At 42.4% G+C, this 21,800-nt stretch overlaps 1 protein-coding gene across 2 annotated transcripts in view; it reads left to right on the top strand.

Annotated features, from left to right (window-relative positions):
• Positions 1 to 2,447: 2,447 nt before the first annotated feature.
• The window catches only part of nckap5l (NCK associated protein 5 like), a 69,217-nt gene continuing 49,864 nt past the window's right edge, over positions 2,448 to 21,800 (top strand). The window contains exons 1-2 of one of the 2 annotated variants that reach the window (XM_062970897.1): positions 2,470 to 2,584; positions 10,064 to 10,175. The gene's annotated coding sequence lies outside the window, so the exon portion shown is untranslated. Of the gene's footprint in view, positions 2,585 to 10,063; positions 10,176 to 21,800 lie in introns of both variants that reach the window. The other variant, XM_062970896.1, reaches the window with a different exon arrangement.

The following is a 21,800-nucleotide window of genomic DNA, read 5'->3' as shown; positions in this document are numbered from 1 at the left end:
ACCTCCACTGAAATAAACAGGGTTTACGTTGAGCAGGCGTGCTGGTGGATTGCTTGGCTTGGCTGCAGAATCTTCCAAGGCCTCCATTTCTACAAGAAAGAGACTTCAGCAGCAGCCCATACTGAAAAAAAAAACAAAACTGGGGAATGTTACTGTGCTGTATACAGTACACTCATTTATGAGTTGATGTCACATATAAGTTGAGGGCAGGATTTCAGGCCAACATTATGGATTGTGATATAATCCATGGATAAATCAAAGGCAATTCCATGAAGAGGTGAAAGTGCCAACAGCACCTTTTTTTTCCGTACCAGGAGCGACTTGAGAAACTGCAAGTCGCTTCTGGTGTGAGAGAATTGGCTGTCTGCAAGGACGTTTCCCAGGGGACGCCCGGATGTTTTGATGTTTTACCATCCTTGTGGGAGGCTTCTTTCATGTCCTTCTCTCATGTCCGCATGGAGCTGGAGCTGATAGAAGGAGTTCATCCGCGCTCTCCCTGGGTGGGATTCGAACCTGGAAGCTTGCAGATCAGCAGCCCAACATTCAAGTCACAAGACTTTAACCCACTACTCCACCGGGGGCTCCTGAGGGGCCACTATCCCTAGTATTCCACTCTCGTGGATTAAACAAAGCCCAGAAGCTGTGCTGTGGCAGAGAGCATTGTATTAGAAGCGGGGCTTATTTTAGTGCCTCCCATAATGTACTAAGCTCTTGCCTTTCACCAATCTACTCATAGGAGATGATTCCTTTATTTTGATAAAGAGTTAAAATACAGTATTCCATTGGACTTGTAAAAAAGTCCTGGTTTTGGGGCTTTAATTTTTGACTAAAATTTATAGACTTATACGTGAGTATATAGGGTAAATATTAGAACTGAATTCAAAGACATTGGTGCATTTGTCCAGAATATCAGTATACAAGAGGTTATGTAGAACCTTTGAGACTAGGTGAGAAAAGCATTCCTATGGTGTCTACTACTTCAGATGAAGCAGATTTGTTATTGAAGGCTTTCATGGCCAGAATCACTGGGTTGCTGTGAGTTTTCTGAGCTGTATGGCCATGTTCCAGAAGCATTCTCTCCTGATCTTTTGCCTGCATTTATGGCAGGCATCTTCAGAGGTTTTGAGGTATGTAGGAAACTAGCTAAGTGGGGTTTATATATCTGTGGAATGTTCAGGGTGGGAGAAAGAACTCTTGTCTGTTTGAAGCATCTTCCTTCTCTCCTCTGGCCTCAAAAGTACTACAAGATCTCCTTACATCTCAGAACTAAGCATGAAATGCCTATATCAGATAGGCTTTGCTCTCTCAGCCATTTGGTCAAGGAGGCCCTTTTGGGTCTATCACTCTTAAGAAGTGGTCCCTAAACTGTGGTCCTCTAGGGGATTTGGACTTCAGCTCCCAGAAACCCTAATCAGCTTCTCCAAAGGCCAATTTTAAGCATCGCCTGTGGCCTAGGGTGCACATCTATGCTGTAGAAATAAAGCAGTTTGATACTATTTTAACTGCTTGTCTCAGTGCTATGGAATCCTGGGAGTAGTAGTTTTGCAAAGTATTTAGCCTTCAGGTTGCTGTGGGTTTTCCAGGCAAGAAGCATTCTCTCCTGATGTTTCGCCTACATCTATGGCAGGCATCCTCAGAGGTTGTGAGGTCTGTTGGAAACTAGGCAAGTGGGGTTTATATATTTGTGGAAAGTCCAGGGTAGGAGAAAGAACTCTTGTCTGTTTGAGGCTGGTGTGAATGTTGCAATTGGCCACCTTGATTAGCGTCTAATGCCCTTGCAGCATCAAGGGCTGGCTGCTTCCTGCCTAGGGAATCTTTTGTTAGGAGGTGTTAGCTGGCCCTGATTGTTTATTGACTATCCTGATTTTAGAGCCTTTTTAATACTGGTAGCCAGATTTTGTTCATTTTCATGGTTTTCTCCTTTCTGTTGAAATGGTTCGCATGCTTGTGGATGTCAATGGCTTCTCTGTGTAGTCTGACATGGTGGTTGTGAGAGTGGTCCAGCATTGCTGCATTCTCAAATAATATGCTGTGTCCAGGTTGGTTCATGAAGTGCTCTGCTATGGCTGACTTCTCTGCTATCTCAGCGCCTCATCAAAACTTCAGCTCCCAGGGGAATTCCATAGCATGGAGCCATGGCTGTTAAAGTGGTGTCAAACCCTCAGACATGGGCAAAGCTGGGCCCTTCAGGTGTTTTGGACTTCAACTCCCACAATTCCTAACAGCCTACCGGCTGTTAGGAATTGTGGGTGTTGAAGTCCAAAACACCTGAAGGGCCCAGCTTTGCCCATGTCTGGTGTAGATCGAGTCCTAATAGTCCCTCTCTTTTGTAAACCTTCCTCAAGAAGAGCGCCCCCCCCCCCATCATTTAAGCGGGGCGGGGTTTCCGAGCAGGACTGGACCAGTTGCCCATTGGCCAGGAGGAGGGGAGGAGCTCCGCCTCTCTCTCTCTCTCTCTCTTGAGCTGTGACGTCACGGGGCTCCTCAGGGAGAAACCTGGAGCCCGGGAAGGAAGGAAAGAGCCTCGCGCCAGGAAAAGGCGCGCGCCCTCCGGCTCCTGTGCCGTCTCCTCGCCATCCTCCGGGTGAGTCCTCTTGCTCTCCATCCCAAGCCGCCTTTTTCCAACCCCTTGTTAACACTCACCAGGCTTTCGGGAGAGAAACAAGGCCGGAGTGCAGCACTAGCTAGCTCCCTTGCTGGGGTTTGAAGGGCATCCCCGGAATGCCACCTTCTCCCCTACGCCGACATAGGGGCGATTTTAGGCCTTCCAGAAAGAGCTGCAGGAGAAAAGCGTGGAGGCACAAAAAGCGACTAGTTGTTTTAAGAAAAAGAAATAAAATGGTGACAATGTGTTATCGAAGGCTTTCATGGCCGGGATCAGAGGCGGTGAGGTCTGTTGGAAACTAGGCAAGTGGAGTTTATATATCTGTGGAATAATATTCAAGGTGGGAGAAAGAACTCTTGTCTGTTGGAGGCCAGTGTGAGTGCTGCAATTAATCACCTTGATTAGCATTGAAAAGCCTGGCAGTTTCAAAACCTGACCTCCTCCTGCCTGAAGGAATCCTTTGTTGGGAGGTGTTAGCAGACCCTGATAGTTTCAAGTCTGGATTTTCTCTGTTTTCTGAGTGTTGTTCTTTATTTACTGTCATGAATTTTAAAATTTTAAATACTAGGAGCCAGATTTTGTTCATTTTCATGGTTTCCTCCTTTCTGTTGAAAATGAACAAAATCTGCTAGCAGTATTTAAAACACTCTAAAATCAGGACAGTAAAAAAAAGAACAACACTGGAAACAGAGGAATTCCAGACATGAAACAATCAGGGCCAGCTAACATCTCCCAACATGTCTTCCCCCAGGTAGGAAGCTCCCAGGCCTTGAAGCCGCAAGGACATTTGGTGCTATCAAGCTGGCCAATTGCACCACTTGTCTAGTTTCCAACAGACCTCACAATCTTTGAGGATGCCTGCCATAGATGTGGCCAAAACATCAGGAGAGAATGCTTCTGAAACATGGCCATACAGCCTGGCAAACTCACAGCACCCCACAAATTGTTGATACATTTGGCATGATTTCAGATTGTGACTGGTTTCTGTACTGTGGTACTTGAAATATCTATATCGATATATATATACAGTAGAGTCTCACTTATCCAACATAAATGGGCCGGCAGAACGTTGGATAAGTGAATATGTTGGATAATAAGGAGAGGTTAAGGAGAAGCCTATTAAACATCAAATTAGGTTATGATTTTACAAATTAAGCGCCAAAGCATCATGTTATACAACAAATCTGGAAGAAAAAGTAGTTCAATACGCAGTAATGCTACGTAGTAATTACTGTATTTACGAATTTCGCACCAAAATATCATGATATATTGAAAACATTGACTACAAAAATGCGTTGGATAATCCAGAACGTTGGATAAGCGAGTGTTGGATAAGTGAGACTCTACTGTATATATAAACACACTTTTCCTGGTCTTAGATCCTCTTGAGTTGCAGTGGGGTTTACACCAATGCAAAGATGTGCAACACCAATGGTTCCCAACCTTTCCCCCTACAGCATTGGGGACTCCCATCTCCTAGAATCCCCAATTAGCATCGCCAGTTGTCAGGAATTCTGGGAGCTGAAGATATCTGGAAGACCCACGGTTGGGAAGCACTGGTGTAGATGCATCCTTAGCCACTCTGTCCCCACATTGTGCTAGAGACAGCCATGCTGGATATGTCAGCCATCCAGAGAAATAAAAGTGTTGTACTGAGAGGTTGTGGAATGGTTTGCAGTTGATTGTCCAGGATTTTAAAAAATATAGTAGCAATTAAATGAAACCCCTTTCTTTAAATTAAATCATACTCTCAAAATGGAGAAAGCTGGATCCACCTTGAATGGATTTTTGTGGGGCTCAATTCACTACTTACATGTTCTATTCAGTTTTAGTATTCAAGATGAAATTTCCTGGGCTCTGAATTTTTTAATATTGCAGTGTAGATACACATATGTATGAATTCTCAGTTCCCCTTCATTTTTCCCTTTAAAAATGTTGATGGTAGGGTCGAAAGATCTCTGATGTACTGAGAATATTGCTGACTTGGCAGAAGCAGTTTGCATTGCATCTCTTCCAGACTTTCCTGAAAAAATCAGCCTTGAATACTTGGAAGTGCAGTGCTCCTATCCCTACCTCTTTTAACCTCACTCATCAAAAAATGAGCTGGTTTTCTCTGTCTGCAAAATGGCCTTAGTCATACCCTCTCAACATTTCTCAGCTGAAAACTGGGACACATGACCAAGCAAGATCATAGTGTGTTTAAGATGGCAAATATTATTAATGAGGCAAATCACCCAAGTTCGAAGGGACTGCAAGTAGTTTGCTTTTTCCTGAGCTTACTGGGAAGGACCAGATTCTGTTCCTTCCTCTCTGCAACTGCTGAGTCAATTGAGTACAAAGTACTTTTGCACCTTGACTTTGGTTTGCAGCAGTGGAAGGAAGCTGAGGATAATGGGAGAAAGTGGTAAAAAGAAATAAAAACCCAGACATTATAAAAGCTGATTTTAAAAAGTGGGACAGCAGAGGATTACGGCTTAATGTGATAGGGAAGGACATGGTGAGATATTTCCATCTTCATGCCCTGTCCACATGTATCCTTTTGCTGTGCAGCTTGCAATTGCTATGAAAAAAATACAACATGCCTTGTTAACAGATGGCTGAAATACTTCAGTAAAAGAATCTGGCTTATTAAAGAAGGTGCAAGACATAGAGCCGCCTGTATAATCTATGTAATTGGTTTCTATAAACTGTACTGCATGATTTGTCCCCCCCCCCCTCCCCGTCACGTTCGCTTCCCTCTCCTCAGTTCATTTCTTTATGATTTTTTTTCAAATGTGCGAAAACTGGCACAAGTATCATGAATGGTCTTAAATGCAAATAATGCATAATAAAAGATTGTATGCATAGACTGGCTGTACACATGTGTTATCTATGAAATTGAGTGACTACTAAAAACATAGAAAGGCTAGATGTAGTGCAAAAAGGAGAGGTAATGCCAGGTTGGTGTGGCACCTCCTTCTTTTATAAATCTGCATTTGGGAACTTTCCGTGGGGATAAAATAATTCTCTGTGTCCAGAAGATCCCAAATTTATTAATTTTTGTCCCATGCTTCTCATCCTGCTGGGAGAATCTGCAAAGCGCAAGTGTGTGGTTAACTCTGGTAACTCAGGATTCATCCTGCACTGCACAATTTTAGCAGTTTGGTGCCACTTTTAACATCAGAGCTCCATTTTCTGTAAACCTGGGGTTTCTAGTTTGATGAGGTATTTAAAATTGCCTGCTAGAGCAGGGCTTCTTTATACTTTTACCATGTGCAACCCCTTTCCACCTAAGACCTTTTGACATAACTCTGGATATATATGTATATATAAAATAGGCATAGAATTAAACATGAAGTACACATGAGCACCACCTTCCAGAGTTGGACTTGACTAGACAATGTTGAGGGGAAACCTTTATCTTTACACAGTGGTTCTCAACCTGTGGGTCTCCAGGTGTTTTGGCCTATAACTCCCAGAAATCTCAGACAGTTTATTAGCTGTTTGGATTTCTGGGAGTTGAAGGCCTAAACATCTGGAGACACGCAGGTTGAAAACCACTGCCTTTACAGATGTAGCATTTTCTGCAGAGTCCACTGTAAACATTGCATGTTGTTGGTAACAGATTTGTGTAAATTGATGGTGTTCAGAAACGTTTTCAGCTACACATTGAATTAAAGGTCAAGACCCACTGTTTAAGAAGCTGTGTGCTAAAGAGCTTCAATCCACTTTCCTCAGCAGAACAATGAATAGATGCCTTGATTTATTAATCCGTAACCCTGCTCTCCTTAGGCTGCTATGCAAACTGTAGTTCAGGTGAGTTCACTAGAGCTCTCTAAAGTGAACTCTAAGTACCTCACCAAACTACAGATCCCTGGGTTCCACAGGATACAGGCATGGCAGTTAAAGTGGTTTCAAACTGCTGTAATTGTGCTCTGTTGAAATCCTCTGTATTTAAATGGTTTTCAGCCTAGAAGACGCAGAACTCTGTGTGCAGGGCCAGGTGAGGACATTTTTCAGTGTTGTTGGATGTTCAGATCTCATGATATACAGCACATGATGGAGGACATTCTTAGAGCAACACCAGAGGCAGTGGCCAGCTACTGGTCCAAGGACATTTAGTAGAATGCCAAGTTTTTTACTTTGTGTTTTTAAATACATTACAAGTGTACCCTTGATTCACTTCTGACACGATAGACAGATAGATATAAATATACAGTGGCATAGTAAAATTGTGTCCCTTATCTAAAATGACAAAATCAAGGTTTGTTTTTTGGATGGAGGTGGTGGGGTGGCATTGCTTAATTATTTTATATGCCACCTTTCTCCCAGAGTAAGATGTGAAGTGGTTTCCGAAAAGCAGTAAGTTAAAAACAAGTAGAACACCATGTAAAAAAAGTGAAATATAGATATTTTCAAGCTGTGGTTGCTAGAATCCGTGGATGCATGTTTGCTGTTAGCCACCTTGAGTCCCTATATTTTGAGAAAGTCAGGATACAAAATAAGCAAGTAAGTAAATAAGAAATGAAGAATCTTTGGTTACAAAGAACAGATTATATGATGTGCAGCAGAACACATTAGATGTCTTTGGGATATATTTTTAGGAGTCAAGCTTTTTGAAAACATGTGTCAGCCTGTCAAACTTTGACAGTGCATAAAGAGCCTTGTTAGTGGTGGAGTTGTTTGGTATCCCTCACCTTATTTCTCAAGCTTTTGGAAGGTGGGTGGTAATAGAGCTCAAGAGGCTGTTCCTGGCTTTTTTTTCTGCCTTAAAGCTGCTACACCCCCAGCCGCCGAATCCTGGGCTTTAAGCCATGACCTCCTTTTGTCTCGACATCTGTCGGGGGCTGAAATAGATTGCATCAAGTCCGCACCCTGAGCAGGGCTGGGGTGGGCTGCAGGTTGAAAGGCCACTGTCGTGCAGCAGGAGGTGAACTTCGGAATCACTGTGAGGCAGGATAATAGGTCTTCCACAGCCTGGCCATGTGTACATACATAATTTTCAAACTTACAGATATAGCTTGATTACGTACCGTAGATGTTTTCACTTTCATTGGGTTCTTAAAAGTCAAGACTTTGTAAAAGGGAGCTTCTTTTTCAGAGGCTGTGTTAACTGAGGCATGCCTGTATCTGGTTATAGCACCATTATTCCACTTTGACTATTGAATCCTCTGGAGTCCTGGGATTTGCAGTTTTCACTCCTCCCTAAACTCCAAATCCCAGGACTCCATAGGATGCAGCCTTGGCAGTCAAAGTGAAATCATAGTGTGAAAGGGGCACTCAGTGGCAGGCTGATCATGGTGCCTGGCATTGTGTGGAGACTGCTGGTAACATCCATTTATATTCATTAGTTAGATTATACAGCCCATCTAGCATGATTTTAATGGACAGTGGGATAAGGATGATAGTTGGGGAACATTGCAGAAGTTGTACCAGCAATCACCCTCAGCCAATTCTATTTCTGTTTATTTTTTCTTTGACTATCAAGGCAGCTTGCAGCCCAACACACACAAGCACACACTTGCCCATCCATTGGTATACACCTCTGTCCAGAAATACTTCACTCCATGCATCTATGAAAGACTATTCTGTACATTTCTTTTTCTCAGTTAGACTCAAAGGATCTACAAAATCCCTTTGGGTGCTGATAAAAATCAACACCACCATATCACTGAATATGATTACCACAAGGACAGTTGTCCTTTCTTTTTCAAACAAATATTTGAAAACATACACTAACAATTACAACATGGGGTGACATAAAACAGCCTTCCTGGTTGTGCACTGTTCTTCCCCAACACTTCCACTGCAAGGATGAGAGTAAAGCAGTGTTAATGGATCCCATCTGTCATTGGAAGCAGTGGGACTCAGGAACAAGGGGGCGGAGTGTCAACTCAAAATAATGAAAGGAGTTTTCCCTTTCCTGTCCCCCAAACTTGGTCCATGAATCAGCCTTGCCTGGAGAATCGGCAACATGTTCCTTCTGGGCACCTGGGTCACACCCGATGAGCTCACCTGATGATTTGAGAGAAAACATCCAGGTATTCTGGCTCTCAACTTTCCATTCTATTCCCCACATTGAACAGAACAGGACTTTTGCAAGCTCCTGCAAACACAAACTCATTCTTAATCACTGTACATGTGTATTGACTACATAAACAGAAAAATGAATAAAACAACATCAGTAACAATAGACTGCTATTTTCCATTTTGCTGATATCCACCCATACACACAGTGGAAGGAGTCCCCACTTGATAGTGATTCCTCATGCGTTGATCACACAACCACACCCCAGGAAAGAACAGGAGGGATTCTTGCTCTGATCTCTGCCAGATTCTCTCCCATTCTGATAGCGATCATGTAGCCCTCTGGAGGTTGCTGGACTGCAAGTTCCAACATCCCCAACCAGCATAATGATGAGAAATAGTGAAGTTGTAGTCCAGCAGCATGTGGTAGGCTGCACGAATCCTCTCAGTGCCTTAGAGCCACTTGTGTGTTTACAATGTGATTGCTACATAGAGCATAGTGTAGTAGTTATACTAATACTCTGGAGATTGGGTTTTGAATCCTTATTCAAACAAGGAAACTCTCTGGGTGACCTTGAGCAAGTCACACTCTCTCAGCCTCAGAGGAAGGCAAAAGCAAAACAAACGTGTCATATATGTTTTCTCTTTCTTTTTTAATTTTTTTTGTATCTTTACCCTATACCTTTCTTCTTTTCTTTCAGTCATGTTATTTTTCTCACACTTTCACTGTATACCAACCTTGATACTTAATAAAAATCATTTTAAAAAACCTGTCATGAAAACTCTGTAATAGGCTTGCTTAAGGCCGTGGTTCTCAACCTGCAGTCCCCAGATGTTTTGGCCTTCAACTCCCAGAAATCCTAACAACTGGTAAACTGGCTTTCTGAGTGTTGTAGGCCAAAAACAACGGGACCTCAGGTTGAGAACCACTGGCTTAAGGTCTCTATAGGTCAGAAATGACTTGAAGGCACATAAAAACAAATGTTAAATATAGGAATATTCTAAAGTGGAACTCGATACAAGGTGATGCAGACACACTTTACTACCCTGGACCTTTGCTGAGTTTCCATGGCCAAGCAGAATATCTGAGGCCAGATTTTCCTCTCCTAGTTGAGCCTTTAATTTACCGAACCCTCTCTTTTCAGTCTTAGCTATTTAGATAGGCTAAACTAACCTGTTGTAGGTTCAACTGACTTGTTTTTATTTTGAAATATTTCCCTAGAAAGGAAACAATGTTGGATTATTATACAGATGACACCTGCAATCCTGTACATGTTTACTGGTGAAGAAATCTCATTGAAATTAATAGTTATTTAAAAAAATTAGTATCAGTCTTTACATGTCTCCTGAACTGAGGCCATATTGATTCATGCAGAGACACTACAGGCACAGTCTTTGCGAGTGAATTGTTTTGCAATATTTCTGCATTAACTTCATATTTTCTATATCCAGTCGTATCTAATGCAGAACAATGACCAAATTGTAGCTGGATTGGAACAAAACAAGACCTTCTACAGGACTCCTGCAGGGATGCAAAAAGCAACCTCCTCTAGGCATGTGTTCGGTGAGTGCATCAAGAAAAGAGTGGAGGGAGGAGACGATTCCTCCCTGCAGCCAGAATGTAAGCTGGTGCTTGTCGGTTTTGATTCCCTCTTGAGGCCTGCCCATGTCCTCTTGTGCTGTCTGAAGGGTGCTTACAGCACTCTGCAAATTCTCCTGTCTGGCAGCCATGCCGTGTGGCATCTGGCTGGGCTAAGCCTGCATGCAGACTCCTGTTCAGATGACAGAAGCCGGGATTGGGGGAAGAATAGGGGAATGAGCAACTCTGCCTCCCCGTGGGTTAGGTCACAGGGAGTTAGGCACCCTGTGCTTCCTTCCCAGCTTTCAAATCCTGGTCCCCTCTCAAGCTATTGATTTTGGGGGGCAGGAGGGAAGGGGGCTCCCTCCTTTGATGCCATTGTTCTGAGCACAATGGCTGGCTTTCCTTTTCCTCCCAGACGGCATCGTACTTCCCCAGGTCTGTGGGTGATGTAGTGCCATTTCCTGCCATTGCTGTAGGATGGGGTGAGAGTTTGTGTATATGAGAATGTGAACGTTAAAACAACAACAAGAGGTGAAAAATCAGGGGCCAACGTAATCCAATCGGGAAGAGGGGCAGTCTGGAATGATGATCTGGACTGCAGTGGGAAGGCGTTGGCTCCACCCAATGAAAGCCACAAGAAAAAGTAGCAAAGCCTAGTGAGTCATTTCTAATGTCACCATGGCATAGTATTGGGTAGCATCAAATTCTCCCAGTAAGTTCACCTAATAAATTATTTTTATAGTTGATTGTGAAGACTCCAGAGCTTTATTAGTAGAGGTATTTTTTTTACTTTGCTCTCAGATTTGTATGCTCATGTGTAAAGTGATTTCAGTACAGTAGAGTCTCACTTATCCAAGACTCGCTTATCCAAGATTCTGGATTATCCAATGCATTTTTGTAGTCAATGTTTTCAATATATTGTGATATTTTGGTGTTAAATTCATAAATACAGTAATTAAAACATAACATTACTGCGTATTGAACTACTTTTTCTGTCAAATTTGTTGTATAACATGATGTTTTGGTGCTTAATTTATAAAATCATAACCTAATTTGATGTTTAATAGGCTTTTCCTTAATTCCTCCTTATTATCCAAGATATTCGCTTATCCAAGGTTCTGCTGGCCCGTTTAGCTTGGATAAGTGAGACTCTACTGTACTTGGGGGTTGCATCTGCCGCCTGTTTCTTATGGAACAGGGGATGTTCATGCTGTTTTGCCTCAAGTGTATGTGCTCCATAACGGAAGACTAGACAGTGTCTGTTCCATGGCATTTATGGTGGAGTCTCATCCATCAGAAACAGCTCTTCTGATATGAGAGATAATTCCAGTTACTGGGAGATGTGTGGAGGATAAATTCCTATACCACAAGCACTCAGGGATTTCCACTCAGTACATGAAATTGGATAGTATAGATTGGCACACCACCACAAAATCCTTCTTTCAGATAATTTTTCAACTACAAGCAATTCCCAAATTACAAACAAGATAGGTTCTGTAGGTTTGTTCTTAAGTTGAATTTATATGTAAGTTGGAACAAGTACATTTTAAAAGTATAACCCCCAATGGCGCAGCGGATTAAACCACTGAGCTGTTGAACTTGCTGACCAAAAGGTCAGCGGTTCAAATCCTGGAAAAGGGGTGAGCTCTCTGCTGTTAGCCCCAGCTTCTGCCAACCTAGCAGTTTGAAAACCTGCAAATATGAGTAGATAAATGGGTACTGCTCCGGCGGGATGGCAGCGGTGCTCCATGCAGGCAAGCCGGCCACTTGGAGGTGTCTACAGACAACGCTGGCTCTTAAGCTTAGAAATGGAGATGAGCACCAGTCCCCAGAGTCGGGCACGATTAGACTTAATGTTAGGGGAAAACGTTTACCGATGTGTGTGTGTTTGTGTCTATATCTATCAGCTTTTGATAGTATATATTAGGGTTAACACCCCTATGGTGTTTGTTTGGCTATATGTGCCCCTGTTCAGAAGATTTCACTTCACTGCCTGTCCTTGTGATAATTGGATTGGTGATAAAGCTTCTGTGGAGACATCTTTTCCTCATGATAATTCTTTCAGGAGTGAATTTCCCTTCCTAATAGGTAGATTTCTCTGACTTCCTGTTGCACCCCAGTTCCTAACTATGAGTCAGATGTTTGTTACTTGGTGACTGCCCGTAGTTTTAATATCCGCGGGACGGGATGCGCTCCCATCTGACAGCTCTAGCTTGCAAGAACATGAGAGAAGCTTCCCATGTGTCCGCTGGGCCAATTTTCTCACACCAGAAGCAACTTGAAATGTATTCTCAAGTCGCTTATGACACAATTAAAAAGAAAACCTGAGTAATTCTGAAAGTTGTAGTTAATTTTTTTTAAAAAAAAATTGAAGCTGTGCCTATGACACATTGTGTATTGAAAATAACAGAATGTAGTATTATGGTTGTCATAAGGGTTTTTATAATTTTCTACGCTCATGTTTTGTACGACTGCATGTGTTATACAAGCTGGGGAACATGTAAGCACTGGAAGACTGATCCTGGATGTAGAGAATGTGACTTCTGGTTCCCTCCAGGAAGGAACATGGAGGAGCCATGGGGATTCTTAATGCATTTTTCTTTCACTTATGCAAGACATGCAGCTTGGGGACAAAGCTTCAGGATGCGTGCTGTTGCTGTTAAATGTCTGACAGAATCTGAGCAGCTGGGTGGAGTTAGGAGATGGAAGGAAGGAAGAACTGGCCGTGAGAAATGTACAGGACCCAAGGTGCAGCTGCTCATGGTGTGTTGACAAGGCGGGTGTTGCAAGTCTCAGGACCAGCATTCCAGCTGCGTGGGTGGTGATGTGCACTCTTTCGCCAGCAGCTAATGGCATCTGTGCAGCAGTGATGCAGAAGTTTTAAGTGAAGGGAACAAAGATTTGACGTCTCTTGCAAATGGCCTTTGCTATCTAGTTTCCCACCAGTTCCCAACAATTCATTGCTTTAGCATAGGTAAGTTGTAGTCTTCCAGGTATTGTTGGACTTGATGTCCCAGTAACCTTATACATCATAACTGATGGTGAAGAAATATTCAGACTTGTGTGATTCTCCTCCATTCTAGCAATACGAATTGAAAGAGGACATAAGGGCTACCCAGTTCAGCCTCCAATTATGCAAGAACATGAGTTGTATCCACACTGCCATATGATGCAGTTTGAAACTGCATTGTATGGTCAATGAATTGCATGATATGGTCTACACTGGCCATATAATGCAGTTTCATACTACATTATATGTCAAGCTGAAAGCAATCCTGAGAGATGGCCATCCAACTTTTGATTAAAGACTTCCAAAAAAAGGAGTGTCCATCAGACTACAGCAGCGGTTCCCAACTTTTGGGCCTCCAGGTGTTTTGTACTTCAACTCTGAGAAAGCCCAGCCAGTTTACCAGCTGTTAGGAACTGTGGGAGATGAAGTCCAAAACACCTGGAGGCCCAAAGGTTGGGAACCACTGCTCTGCAGCAGTCTATTCCATTTTCTTAAAGGTTTTTCACTGAAGAAGTTCTTCCTAACATTTAGCTGTAATCTCTTTCCTTGTACTGTGAATCCATTGGTTCACATCCTAGTATCTGTGGCAACCAAAAACAATCTGCTTTGTCTCCTACATAACATCCCTCCAGATATTTTAAGATAGTGATCATTTCATGTCCCAGTTTTCTAATCTTTAAGGTAAACATACTCCTCAACATCTGAGGCATTGTAGTGGGTCTTAGTGCAACCTGCAGTTTAGTGTGCCCCTGCTCTTGTTATCTGAATTTCTTCAGATAGGAAGAGCAGGCCTTGTTGTTGTTTTGTAATGGATGTCCTCATGGTGACAGGCCATGGTGACAGTCACCATGGTGACTGAGGACTGGAGAAGAGGATTTAGGTCCTGAGGTCTACCAACCCTATTATTCTAGGATCGTGTCCAGAAAATTCCAGCTCCTGATGCACTTGAGTTGAACAGTGCTCAAGGCCGGAAGCCTGAATCCTCAACTTGATGTAGCAGTGAAAGGGTTGCCTGGAGCAGGGTGATGAAGTATAGTTGGCTTTAGACCCTGGGCGTTGGAGTTCAATTCCCTGCTGACCCACAAAGCATATTCTGTGACCTGGGGTCAGTTGGTAATCCTTCAGTCTTACCAAGGTAGATGTGGGGATAAATTAGGGCAGGATATATTCAACCTTGACCTCCTTGAAGGAGGATTGGGATAAAAGCACAGTTAAAAACAAACAGCATAGTTAACGGTAAATAACTGAAATAGTATTAGCCTATTTTGTTTATCCCGTACCATGCTTCTGTGCTGTAGCACACATAGAAAATAACAACAGATGTGTGTCTGTCCAAGACACCTTTTCAGGTTTTCACTTTAAAATTGAAACCCTCTCAGAGTATCTGCACTGTAAACAGGTAAAGCATTTTGGTACTGCTCCAACTATCATGACTCCATGCTATGGGATGCCGGGATTTGTAGTTAGGCGGTGAGCTACTTGGCTTTCTATGCTAGAGCCCAGGGCCGTAGCCAGAAAAAAAATTCGGGAGGGGGGGTTTGAACCCTAGCACACACACCCCCCCCTACAAACCTGTCAATATCTGTTTGAGATAGTGCCTGGAGGGACTCTTAATGTTTTGCGTCTCATAGACTTAGCATGAGGATTTGGTTAACCAGTTAAAATTCATGAGTAAACCAGGTTTTTTTTTAATAACCTGAAAAATTTCATGGGGGGGGAAGGTTTGAACCCCTAACCCCCCCCCCCCTTCGCTACAGGAGTGCTAGAGACTACCATGGCATTCATTAATGTCTGCTCTAGGGCTTGCTAGCAGAGTCCCTCACAAAATTACAAATACCAGGATTTCATAGGATAGAGCCATGATACTCAAACTCTTATAAACTATGTAATGTAGATACACTCTTAGGTAAGCCACTATTTTCTCAGTATCTACCCCTGATAAAGAGCCTCTGGTGGCGCAGCAGATTAAAGCGTTGAGCTGCTGAACATGCTGACCGAAAGGTCTGCATTTTTAATCCGGAGAGCGGGGTGAGCTCCCGCTGTTAGCTCCAGCTTTTGCCAACCTAGCAGTTCGAAAACATGAAAATGTGAGTAGATCAATAGGTAGCACTTTGGCGGGAAGGTAACGGTGCTCCATGCAGTCATGCTGGCCACATGACCTTGGAGACATCTATGGACAATGCTGGCTCTCCGGCTTAGAAATGGAGATGAGCACCAACCCCCAGAGTTGGACACGACCCGGCTTCAATGTCAGGGGAAGACCTTTACCTTTACCTTAGCACACAGGGTCGTTATTAAGATTGCTGGGGGGATGCCTGCAAGGCAAGTGCTGTGCAGTTACTAGCAGGAGAGAACGTCGTATTCTCTCACTGTCCTGGTTTGGCAGGGACAGTTCTGATTAATTTTCTGTCATTACACTTTTCTGGCTGCTTTTAAAATGTCCCAGTTTCTCTCTCCTCCTCCCACATTCTCCCTTTGTTGTTGATTGTAAAGTACAAAGTGCTCAATTCTGCAGCTGGAAGAGAAGTCAGGGGGGGCGGGGGTGAAATTTTTTGCAAGGAGGGTCATTTCCAAAAAAGGAAAACATGCATTAAAAATAATAAAGCAGCAGCAGACCAGAAGCTATTGGTGCCAGCATTAGAGCGATTGAACTTTAGCAATACAGGAGCAGAGTCAAGCTTTAAAAGTTATAGAACATGTTATTCAAAGAACTATATAACTAGATAGGAAAGTAAAACAGGGCCTAGCAATCTAAGTTACTCACTCACTGAAGCAGACATCTTGTTTCTCCATGCTTTCAGGAAACGAAGCAAAAAGGAGGATTCTTTATAGAATTCTATATAGAAAGAGGCGTGTTCTTAATAATCACCAGTCTAATAAGCAAGGTGATAGAAGGAGAAAAGAAAGACAGGAGGACAGAGAAACCAATTGTGAAATGGGGTTTCCCTGCCAGCTAACCGATCAGCTTATCAACTGCCTATCAAATTCATGAGGCCTACAAACTCCATCTTGAAGCCACTTCGAGGTCAGGGTGTCTACAAAATGTATACCCCAAATGCGAACTGCAACATGCATCTGGGTATAAACAGTATGCTAAAAATCTGAAGCTCCTGAAGCTGAAGCACCCTGCACAGGCGGAAGCTGAATGCTAAATGCGGAGTGCTTGTACAGACAGGGCTAACACTGCAGCAGTAGGAGAAAGAAACCAAATATACAGCTCGGCCAGAAGGTAAACAAACAACTATCCCCTGGAAAGAATCCACTGTGTTCACATGGGAATGCTCTGTTGCTGCCTCTTGTTTTGCTGAGAAACTGTTTTTAGCAGAACATCTTGCGAGAAGATGTATGTGTGTATGTGGAGAATCCTTGGATTGATCCACATTGTTGGTCTTTGGAGCCTCTATCCCAGCTTCCAGCCATGGAATGACACTCTGAAGCGAGCCAGATCTCTATAATCCACATTCCGGTCCGAATTACATTTATTTATTTACAACATTTATACCCCGGCTTTCTCATCCCCGGAGGGGACTCAAGATGACTTTACACATAAGCAACCATTTGATGCCAAAAACAATGTACAATTAAAATAAACATTTTAAAATAGAATTATAAAATACAATCAGTCATTTAAAACAACACCTTCACTATTAACCACGCTATCCACAGTCGTAATGTGGGCTGTTCCAATAGTCATTGCATGTTATTCCATATCTGTCTATTGCATGAGTTCTCCAAAGACTTGATCACAAAGCCACAGGTCGGGAGGGAGGGGGTCTGATCTAATATCCCTGGGGAGGTAATGCCACAGATGAGGGGCCACCACTGAGAAGGCCCTGTCTCTCGTCCCCGTCAGTCGCACCTGTGAAGGGCACGGGACTGAGAGCAGGGCCTTCCTACTCGATCTTAGACTCCGAGATGGTTCATAAGGGGAAATACATTCGGACAGATAAGTTGGGCTGGAATCGTTTGGCTGTGTGGAAGCAGCCCTAGCCAAAAGCAAGCTGCTGTAGTGTCTTCTAGCCCTTGCTCATTAACTGCTATCTTGACCAAGTTCTCATGTTGCTTGTGCACATGTTCCCATTTTACTCTGTGAAATTTTGTTGGATCTGCATCTAGCGGATATTATCAGATTGGATCTCCCATCAGTCATGGGCAGCATTGGCCATGGTGAGTAAGCGTAGCAGTTTTGGTCAGCATCATCAGGAGGTCTATTTGTTCCCTGTTGCTGTATCATGTCTTCTAAGTGTGCTAAGCATGCTAAGTGTGAATAACAGAAGCCAAGGCTAAGGGCTACTGTGAGAATAAGCAGACCTGGTTTGTGCATACACTTCCCCCATCCTGCTTTGCAGCGTCCCTCCACCACCACCACCTCTTGCTGTGCGTGTAGACATGGCAGGTGACCAGTTGCAGCTATAAATAAATAGCGTAAATAAACCTCCGTATCCTTCCCTGCGACTCTGTTGCTATTTTTGCTTCTCCCGCTGCTGCTGTTGTGTCTGGGCATTCCGATTTTGGTGACGGGGGCTTTCTTTGTTTAGCTATGCATCCTGACCCGGTCTCTGCAGTTTGAGTGTGGTGTGGTGCATCCCAATCAAATGCATTGGAAGGAGGCAGAGTTGAAGTTTCCCTTCCTCCTTTTGCTTGCAAATAAATAAAGCTGGTCGTTTTTAAAAACAAACTTCCTGCCATGGAACTTTCCAACACATGTAATGATGACATCCTGGTTGAGTTTCTTCAGTAGGTCTCTCTCCCTCTCACTTGTTGAATGAATCCCTTGTATCTTTGGCCAAGTTCTGTTTAGACTTCTTAGGCAGCCATTTTAAGCTTCCATTTCAGGTATGTGATTTCCTCCTCATAAAGTTGCTTTCATGTTCTTCTAAATAGGCACTTGTTTCTGTTCTGAAGTGACTGCCTTTTGAGATGTTGGATGGCGAATTTTACTTCTTTGCAATCTCTGGAATGTAGGAAACTTCAAGAGAAAATTCTGTTTTGGGCAGCAGCGTCTTGCAAAGCTATGGAATCCATTGCTGCAGGACTCTGCGGCGACAAGGTAGCACAAAAGATGCACTAAATGGAATTACCGTATATACTCGAGTATAAGCTGACCCGAATATAAGCCGAGGCACCTAATTTTACTACAAAAAAACTGGGAAAACATTTGTTAATTGTTAATGGTTTTAAATGTGTTGCTGTTTTATTGATCTGTTTGGCATTGAATTTTGCCGGTTGTTGTAAGCCACCCTGAGTCCCCTCGGGTGAGGAGGGCGGGGTAGAAATGTTGTAAATAAATAAAATAAATAAATACTCCAATATAAGCCGAGGGTGGTAAATTTCAGAAATAAAAATAGATACCAATAAAATTACATTAATTGAGGCATCAGTAGGTTAAATGTTTTTGAATATTTACATAAAGCTCAAATTTAAGATAAGACTGTCCAACTCTGATCAAATCATTATTCTCATCTTCTTCAATGTAAATGTGCTTATGTATCCTTTTAATGATAATAGAGTAAAATAATACATGTAATAATACTACTACTAATAATAAATATACATGTTATAATAAATAGAGTAAAATAATAAATGCAATAATAATAAGATCAGAATGAAATAATAAATGTATTATTAATAATGATAAAAATAGAGTAAAATAAATGTAATACAGTTGAGTCTCACTTATCCAAGCTAAACGGGCCGGCAGAAGCTTGGATAAGAGAATATCTTGGATAATAAGGAGGGATTAAGGAAAAGCCTATTAAACATCAAATTAGGTCATGATTTTACAAATTAAGCACCAAAACATCATGTTTTACAACAAATTTGACAGAAAAAGCAGTTAAATGCACAGTAATGTTATGCTGTAATTATTGTATTTACAAATTTAGCACCAAAATATCACATATATAACTTGGATAAGCGAGGCTCTACTGTAGTAACAACAATAATAGAGAAAAATAATAAATGTAATAATACCAATAATAATAGAGAAAAATAATAAATGTACTATATATTCTCGAGTATAAGCTGACCCAAATATAAGCCAACCAAGACCCTCACCCGAGTATAAGCTGAGGGGGGCTTTTTCAGTCTTAAAAAAAGGCTGAAAAACTAGGCTTATACTCGAGTATATACAATATATGACTGCCTTGGAGATAAAGGCTGAGCAGGGATATGTACAACTGACTAAACCATGGTGGGAATTAACAACGACCAAAAAAGTGCTTAAGCATTTTCCTGTGGTATCAAACTGGCCATTGTGTGTCTGCAGGGGGGGGGGGGGGAATCTGCTGAGCTAGTGGGACCTTGGGTCTGACTCAGCACAGCCATTCTTATCTTGTTTCAACTATCTTGAGCAATGGATTTTTACCACAAGAGACAAGCAAGCCTTAAGCAGAAGGCTTATGTATATACATGATTGGAGCATAGCTGAGTGTGTACGGAAAACATATTTCTGATTCACACTAGGATGTGAGATGACATGAGAGAATTATTTGTACCCTCTGGACTTTGCTCGGTGCTGTCTGACATTGGTGTCTCTAACCTTTCAGCGCAAAGGAAGATGTTCCCAGTTAGCGGGTGTGGGGTGTGGAAGAGGCTAGCTGTCCTTTTTTAACCTTATTCATGGTGAGCGCTTGGTGGGGGGAGGACATCAGTGTGTATATTTACAATGTGCAGTTTTGAATTCCAAGGCTGGTATTGTAGTTTGTTGTTGTGTGCTTACAAGTCATTTCTTACGTATGCAGTTTCTCTACAGCATTGCTCTCCTAGGACTTAGTCCTGCTTGGATAGCTCTCCACCCTTCCCTTGAAGAAGTCCCCTACTTTTTCTCGCAATGCAACACTTGCAGCTTGGCTGGTTGCCTTGAGCCAAGCCTTGGCCTTTCTTCAGCATCCATTTTGTGGACTGGGAAGTGATCCAGCCTCTTCTAATGACTGAATAGGGGGTGAAGAACCTCTGTCTAGACCACTGTTTCTTAAACTTTGGGTCCCTCCCCCAAATGGGGTCCCCTTAATGTTGGGGGCCCCAAAATTGGCAACAGTAGGTTTCTGATTGTCACCTAGACATTTACACGAATCAGTTAGCAACAACATGCAGTGTTTAGAGTGGACTCTGTAGAAAATGCTTCAGCTGTACTTAATAAAATGAAAATCAGCTTGTTTAACAAGCCTATCAATAAATGTTTGATTTTTTTATACCTATTTTATATACCTATATTTGGAGTTGTATTGAAATGTCTTGAGTGGAAAGGGATCACAAATGGAAAAAGTTTAAGAAGCCTAATCTAGACAATAGCATTCCTTGTAGTGTCCTGAGTCTGAAGGATCAGGAGCTTTAACCTAAGAAATACTTCATTGGAGCACCCTAAAACATGTAAATGTCTGACTAACCTTTAAGAATTGTTCAGTGTGTGGCACAGATGAGCAGTGCTGGTTGTGCCTACTCCCCTCCATTGGTGCATGTTCAAAAGGGCATCACAAGTCTATTGGCATAGGTGCATGACGTTTTTTCATGGTAGGGGAGATTATGGCCAGTCATAACCCCTGCTTTTGTATTGGTATGTGTGTAGAGTTCTGTTTCCATTGGGAAGTCTGAGAGATTTTTTTTATTGTGTCCGAAGTGACTTGAGAACATACTGCAAGTTTCTTCTGGTGTGAGTGAATTGACCATCTACAGATGTGTTAGCTGGGAGGCTTCTCCCATGTCCCCACAAGCTAGAGCTGACATACAGGAGCTCACCCCATCTCGCGGATTCGAATTGGCAACTTTCAGTTCAGCAACCCAACCTTCAGGTCAGCAGTCTAGCCAGCACAAGGATTTAACTCATTGCGCCACCGCCGCTCATAGTGTGAGAGAGATAGTAGTAGGTCTCTCAAGCAAGTAATCACATTGGCAAGGGACAAGCTAAACAAAAACCAGTCCCATGCCCTCTCATTATCTTCTCATAGGGTGTAGCAAAATAAGGAAGAAACCCATCATTCTTTGTAAAACATAAAATAGTTTTACTTCCAGTGTTTTGCATAATCAAATATAAGGTCTAATTGAGGAGAAAAAGAGAAAAGAAAACAGCTGCAGATTATAGAGTATAAGGCATCATACGTTTTAAGGGCATCATGATAGAGTGAATTCTAGCATATGAAAGTGCATTTGACAGAAATTATTAGCCTTTCAAGTATCCCCAGGTTCTGCTGGTTTTGCTGCGATGGGCCAGTACAGCTTTGTCTCCAAACTGGGCACTCAGTAGTCTATAAATCTTTTAAGAAAACTCCTGTCTCAGCCTTTCCCACAATGCTCATCTCATCCCTTCCCTTCTGTTCTCCCTTCAGTTTAATTCTTCATTTATTCCATTTGAAATAATCTGGATTAGTGATTTAATTATGCATGTACTAATTCTTCTGAATTTGCTTGCTGGGTTAGTTTTTTCATCTGCAGAATATGTGGAATAGAAAACTGGGATATGTACCATAGGAAGCAGCAGTGCAAAAGAGAAGCTGTTAAGTCCCTTTGCGTGTTTTATTCCATGTTTTTAGTGTCGAGTCTTTGAAAGCCTTCTTTCTTTTCTCTTCCTTCAGCCTCGCTTCTTCTCTCGGTGTGTTTCA

The sequence above is a fragment of the Anolis carolinensis genome, chromosome 2, assembly GCF_035594765.1.
Source record: "Anolis carolinensis isolate JA03-04 chromosome 2, rAnoCar3.1.pri, whole genome shotgun sequence".
Classification (NCBI taxonomy): Eukaryota; Metazoa; Chordata; class Lepidosauria; order Squamata; family Dactyloidae; genus Anolis; species Anolis carolinensis.
The sequence above is the reverse complement of the archived record's forward strand: the minus strand, read 5'-3'. Positions and strand labels throughout refer to the sequence as shown.